Source organism: Electrophorus electricus, chromosome 8 (genome assembly GCF_041902795.1).
Source record: "Electrophorus electricus isolate QZ-2024a chromosome 8, ASM4190279v1, whole genome shotgun sequence".
Lineage (NCBI taxonomy): Eukaryota > Metazoa > Chordata > Actinopteri > Gymnotiformes > Gymnotidae > Electrophorus > Electrophorus electricus.
In genome coordinates, this window is record NC_137504.1 from 35,000,001 (window position 1) to 35,007,500 (window position 7,500).

The 7,500-nt window shown below is 39.2% G+C and overlaps 1 protein-coding gene across 2 annotated transcripts in view; it reads left to right on the plus strand.

The window, feature by feature from the left end:
- The window catches only part of sptbn4a (spectrin, beta, non-erythrocytic 4a), a 42,346-nt gene that overhangs the window by 1,795 nt on the left and 33,051 nt on the right, over positions 1 to 7,500 (plus strand). The window lies entirely within an intron of this gene.

Below are 7,500 nucleotides of genomic sequence, written 5' to 3' on the forward strand. Positions count from 1 at the left end.
AACAGAGACAGACAGCTGTGTGCAGGTAACAGACAGACAGCTGTGTGCAGGTAACAGACAGACAGCTGAGTACAGGTAAGAGAGACAGACAGCTGTGTGCAGGTAAGAGAGACAGACAGCTGTGTGCAGGTAACAGAGACAGACAGCTGTGTGCAGGTAACAGAGACAGACAGCTGTGTGCAGGTAACAGACAGACAGCTGTGTGCAGGTAAGAGAGACAGACAGCTGTGTGCAGGTAACAGAGACAGACAGCTGTGTGCAGGTAACAGACAGACAGCTGTGTGCAGGTAAGAGAGACAGACAGCTGAGTACAGGTAAGAGAGACAGACAGCTGTGTGCAGGTAACAGAGACAGACAGCTGTGTGCAGGTAACAGAGACAGACAGCTGTGTGCAGGTAAGAGAGACAGACAGCTGTGTGCAGGTAAGAGAGACAGACAGCTGAGTACAGGTAAGAGAGACAGACAGCTGTGTGCAGGTAAGAGAGACAGACAGCTGTGTGCAGGTAACAGAGACAGACAGCTGTGTGCAGGTAAGAGACACAGACAGTTGTCTGTAGGTAAGAGAGACAGACACCTGTGTGCAGGTATAAGAGACAGACAGTTGTCTGTAGGTAAGAGAGACAGACAGCTGTGTGCAGGTAAGGATAGGTAGACATTTCTAGCGGACAAATGAAATGCTGCAGGTTTCAGGCTTTGGGGCGCCATAAAGACAGAGACAAAGACAGAGATAGACATACAGGGGAATCCCACAAGCATGTTCACAAGGCACCACACTTTCAAACATGACCCTTTTAGATTCTAGATGGCCGTAACAGACAGACAGGTGTGAGGAAAACCTCCAGGTGTAGATGTAGGCATGTACAATTTATTAATCATTATCGCAACATCAACTTTTACAACATTGACATTTACAACACCTTTATTGGCCTTTACAACACTAATACTGTAGAACACTGGCCTTTACAATATGAATACTGTAGAACAATGGCCTTTATAACACTAATATTATAGAACACTTGCCTTTACAACATGAATACTGTAGAACACTGGCCTTTACAACACTGATACTGTAGAACACTGGCCTTTACAACACTGATAATGTAGAACACTGGCCTTTACAACACTGATAGTATAGAACACTGGCCTTTACAACACTGATACTATAGAACAGTGGCCTTTACAACACTGATAGTGTAGAACACTGGCCATTACAACACTAAAACTGTAGAACACTGGCCTTTACAACACTGATGCAATAGAACACTGGCCTTTACAACACTGATACTGTAGAACAGTGACCTTTACAACACTGATACGCTAGAACACTGGCCTTTACAACACTGATACTGTAGAACACTGGCCTTTACAACAACTGATATTATAGAACACTGGCCTTTACAACACCAGGACAAGGAGCAGAGTGATATAGAGCTCTGAGACAGGTAAAGGAATTCAGTGAATCATAAGACATGAACTAACAGTGAGTGAGAAGCATAAGTGACAGGGATGAATGAGAAGAGAGAGGGATGAGTGAGAGGGATGAGAGAGGATTGAGAAGGATGAGAGAGATGAGTGAGGAGAGAGATGAGAGAGAGGGATGAGTGAGAGAATGATGATTGAGAGGAGAGAGGGATGAGTGACAGGAGTTAGAGAGGGAGAGAGGGATGAGTGAGAGGAGTGAGAGGGATGAGTGAGAGAGGGCAGAGGCCTGAGGAAGGCTGGAAATGTCTGATATTCTGTATTCTTCACAGTTAGATACTGAAAGAGGAATGGCCATATCCATTTATGCTCTGATAGAGACAAGCATACTGCATGTGTGTGTGTGTGTGTCCTTTATTATCTATTGTGACCTGGTATCAGGTGTATTAATTAGGGTTTGTGAAGATATTTTTGGTGTACATTGTGGGATCTCAGGGTGAGATACTGTGTGATGGGACATGCAGTATCAGTCCCAGGACTTTGCATTGACTGATGGAGATCAGAGCTCAAACTGAACATCTGGTATTGTTATTGTGATTATCACAGGTAATTTCTATGATAGTCTATCAGGTAGCTATGGTTACACCCAGTGAAATGATCCTAGTTTCTCTCATGTTTGGGTCAAATAGCCAATATAGAAAGAAGACCTGCTTGTCACCTAACTTAAAACATCAGACACTAAATGTTTGTAAAGGGAGCAGAGGCTGAGGGTGTTGGGTGTTGCTGGATAGTGTGTGGCAGTGTTGAGTAGTGATGAGTGATGTTGTTGGTGTTGGGTCAAGTATTTCTGTCAAGTATTTAATGGTGTCGTATTAGAATGTTAGTAAGTGTAGTGTGGTTAATTATGGAGTATTTTGAATGGGTTAGGACACACTCATTTAGGCCTGAGGCAGGAAGACTTCTCATATACCGACAGAATGGTTTTCACTGGGTTGCTTACTGGAAATACCATCCCTCTAAATATAAAAACCCCTTTCTAGCAGAATACAGCCACTACACTTGGATATATGGTTTGATTTTATTCTACCATTGAGGAACTGTTGGACACTACTGCAGAATATTCTGGTTAGAACCATATATTTCACTCTCTGTAGTTCTAAAGAGAGACTTAGTGCAGATCCAAATCCAGACTTAGAGCCAGATATTTTAGGAAAACCAAAGAAAGGTGGAATTAGAAGGGAAAGTTGGACTAAACTAGATCTCAGTATTTTGTGCTGTGGTCCTGCGTGGTACAATGTGATAACACCAGACTGTGGCACCATAGTGAGGTACACTGAAACACAGTGTTTGGTGAGAAAGTCTGAAGTGGCACCTACATAGCTTTAGGCTTGTCACGAAGTAAAACAGAGACAGCCATCCTTATTTCTGAAATAAAATGTCTATTTTAATTTGGAATTGGAAAAAAATGGACATAATTGCCATTTGGAAACCCAACCTTCCTGGTTTGCTATACATACAATAACTAGTGTGTTATTTTGTGATATACATTTCCAAATGTAAGTAAAATAGTTTATGGTGTTTGTGTTTGTATGTGTGTGTTTTCTAGTACACATTGCGTTACTACTTTTTGTCTGGGAGTAGTAGTGGATAGGATTTCCTCACACAAAGCAAACGTTTTTTTCCAGGTTAATATTCCGTTTCTGGCCCTCCGTGCTCCATACCAGCCCTCTGCACTCAGTGTTGTTATTGTTGCAGAACATGATTTTAATGACTTACACTTCCTTGTGCTATGTGACTGAGTGGGTGCTATGTGACTGAGTGGGTTTGTATTTTTAATAACATGGTTGATCTTACAGTTTTAAAAGATCAACACTCAAAGTCTTAAGGTTCAGAACTCAACAATAGGCTGAGAAAATGCTGTGTGATGAATTGATATTTATTGCAAGTGTGCAAATATCATTGTTAGTTCTTCTCTTTGACAACAATATGTAAATGCCATATCTCTGACAACAAACTGCCACTGTTAGTTTTCTGGAAACTGTACTTAAAATGCCACTGTTAGTTTTCTGGCAGCAGTGTGTAAATGCCACAGTTAATTTTCTCCCAGCAGTGTGTAAATTCTAGATAGTTTTCTGGCAACAGTGTTTAAAATGCCACTGTTAGTTTTCTGGAAACTGTGTTTAAAATGCCATTGTTAGTTTTCTGGCAGCAGTGTTTAAAATGCCACTTAAGTTTTCAGGCAACAGTGTTTAAAATGCCACTGTTAGTTTTCTGCCAGCAGTGTGTAAATGCCACTGTTAGTTTTCTGCCAGCAGTGTTTAAAATGCCACTGTTAGTTTTCTGCTAGCAGTATTTAAAATGCCACTGTTAGTTTTCTGCCAGCAGTGTTTAAAATGCCACTGTTAGTTTTCTGCCAGCAGTGTGTAAATTCTAATTAGATTTCTGGAAACTGTTTAAAATGCCACTGTTAGTTTTCTGGCAGCAGTGTTTAAAATGCCATTGTTAGTTCTCTGGAAACCGTGTTTAAATAGTATTGCTAGTTCTCTTGCAACAGTGTTTGCCTTTCAGGAGTGCAACTTATAAAATTCTCTAATTTACTAGGATAAAATTGCTGTTAAGGATCCAGGATCTGACTAATGGCCCAGAATATTTTATTCAGAGAATAAACTTTTCTTTCACAGTATAACACCAGTTTACTGGAAATTATAAAAAGGTGGAAATTGAAATCTATAAGTAGTCTGTAAACTATAAGTAGATCACCATATCTTATTGTGTATTAATTGCAAAGCACCATGAGTGTAGCTCAGTGGTATTGGCTCAGTGTAGTCACAGACACTATATTTGAATGAGGAGAACTGGCGCAGTAGTGTTGTTGGAGTCTTGGTCACTTGAATTAAGACCTTCATTGATGATGTAACAATGATGTGTGTTACATTCCATGTCTGGAAAAATCTAGACAAGTTCCAAAACAATCATACCTGTAATTAAAATACAAAGTTGACATTGTAATTAATGAGATTATAACCAAGAGAATTAAAGTACAATCTCATTACTCTTCCCTTCAGAGATTTACAATAAATCTTAAATGTTATGCACCCTTACGCAAGTAAGCATAGGAAATACTAGGGTACATTTACATTTACATTTTCTGTACATATCCAGAGCAACTTACAACAATACTTTTCACCTACTAATAAAATGTATCCTAGTATAGTATAGTAGGTTAGAGTCAAAGGTACTGTTGAACTAGAATACTGCTAAATACAGGAATTAATGCTGATACCTAGAAGAAATGCAAAATGAGCATAAGTACTTTATCAAACAGTGACAAATTAAATACCAAACAGTACTTAACAATAAGTGTTCAGTTAATCAACAGTAGTACAAAATGTCTATAGGCACAGGATTAATGGTCATTTAAAATAAATAGGTGAGTCTTCAATCTGTGTTTGAAGACAGCTGTTCAAACAGCCAGTGGAAGTCCGTTCTACCATATGGGAGCCAGTACAGAGAATAGCTTCCTGAGAGACAAAGTTCCGAATGCTTTGTATGACCAGACAGGTTAGAAGCATGAGTTGAGAATGATAGCTGGCTGTCTAAAGTTATGCCAAGGCTATGAACAGCATCAGACAGTGAGACCAGGGAGTTCCTGAAAGAAACAGTGAGGTCATGGTGCGGGCTGGGAGTTCTGGTGATGTATAGAGGTTTAGTCTTGCTGGGGTTGAGCTTCAAGTGGTGAGCTGTCATCTATGAAGTTGTCAGTCAAGCATGCTGAGGTACCACCAAGAGGGCAAGTATACACAGAGAAGAGAAAAGGGCCTAGCACTGAGCCCTGTGGAACACTGGTGGAGAGTCTACATGGATTGGATGTGGATCCTCTCCATGTTACCTGATATGACTGTCCCTCCAGATAGGACTGAAACCATTTCTATGCAGAGCCAGTCACACCAAGGCTGGAGTGAAAAGAGAGGAGAACGTTATGGTTTACTGTGTCAAAGGCTGAGGAAAGGTCTAGAAGAATCAAAACGGTGGACAGTTTGTCAGCTTTAGCAGCATGAAGTTTCTCCATCGCTGCTATGAGGGCTGTTTCTGTAGAATGTGCTGGTTTGTAGCCAGACTGATTGGGATCATGCAGCTGGTTCTGGGTGAGGAAAAGTGGTAGTTGATTGTAGACTGCTTGGCCTTCTGTAGGATTGATAACACCTGGCAGCAACATCCATTAAAAACAGCCAACAAACAAACAAACAGAAAGGGTTACTTATTGATTCCTTCTCTCAAACAGTATTTACTCATTACTTCCCAGGAAAATAACAGTGATAAGTAAATAAGTAATAAGATTACATTCTAGCTTGTTACTCCTTAAAACCCACAAATGGAAAATAGTAATATGACAAGCAATTTGAGAGAACTAGCCAATTACAACCAGTGGCAGATGACATACAAAAATCCAGTACTTGAAAAAATATTAAAAAACCCAACCAAACAAACAAATATATAAATAAATATAATTGATATTTTAGAAAGTATAAATGCTCTTGGTAAAAATATTATTGTAGTAAAGACATATTTCATTTATATTTTACATTTACATTTACATTTATGGCATTTAGCAGACGCTCTTATCCAGAGCGACTTACCAATGTGCTTTGTTGTTTACTCATAGAATACATCCTAGTACAATACAGTAGGTTAGAGTCCAACATACCAATTAACTAGAATACTGTAGAATACAGGGATGAATGCTGATACCTAAAAGTACAAAATAAATGAGGTCTTTATTAAACAATGATAAGTGCTATAAACAATAAGTGGTAGAGTTTGTTAAACAACATAAACAATACCCTACAATAAGTACTAATTTAGTCAGTCAATAAGGGAGCAGTGTCAGTTGTCCTTTAAATATTCTGCAAATAGATGGGTCTTCAGTCTGCATTTGAAGACTGCAAAGGACTCTGCTGTCCAGACAACAAGTGGGAGGTCATTCCATCATCTTGGAGCCAGGACAGAAAATAGTATCGATGCTTGTCTTTCATGAGACCTGAAGCAAGGTATTTCAAGCCGAGCTGTACTTGAGGTTTGAAGTACTCGAGGTACGGATCGGGCCTTGACCATTGACCTCATGTATGAAGGGGCTGGTCCATTTTTGGCTTTGTAGGCAAGCATCAAGGTTTTAAATCTGATGTGTGCAGCTACTGGGAGCCAATGAAGGGAGCGCAGCAGTGGAGTGATGTGTGTGAACTTCAGAAGATTGAAGACCAGTCATGCTGCTGCATTCTGGCCCAGTTGTAGAGGTTTGATGGCTCTTAGAGGAAGACCAGCAAGTAGCAAGTTGCAGTAGTCTAGTTTTGAGATCACAAGAAACTGCACAAGCACCTGGGTAGCTTCCTGCGAGAGAAAGAGCCAAATCCTTTGTATGTTACAAAGGAGGAATCTGCAAGACTGGGTTAGATTAGAAACATGAGTTGACAATGACAACTGGTTGTCCAAAGTTACGCCCAGGTTAGATTACAATGTAGTCAAGTATCAAAAGTAAAAGGACTTGGGTCTTCATTGGTTATCGCATAATTAGGGACCGGAGAACATCAATTCAATGTAACATCAATTCAATGTAATATCACAATATATCACAATATATATTTCTTTCTGGTTCGGCAGTGATAAAACAGATCTAAATTAATTAGATAAACAGATGTTTTCTAAAATATGTAAAAGTAATAAAACCACAATGTGTCATATTGCAACATTCAAAAATAAAAATAAGAATTTGTTAATTCTATTTTAGTATTTCAATATATTTTAAAATTGTTTTTGTAGCATGATCTTTCTGCTACCCATTTAGTTGAAAACAAAGTTGTTAGGATTAATATACATGCAGTTAAATGTTCACTGGGGAAATCTGATCAGTTTTGACAGTGTCTGAAATATTTTATCATGGCATCAAATGAAGGGAGTAAAAAGGTTTTTCAGGAATATTCTCTGTTTAATATAATAATACACATACCTACACCTCTAATTCACTTCATTCAGGTCTGCCAGTTTAACACAGAGCCAGTTTAACACTATAGTGTCTGTAAAGTTTTG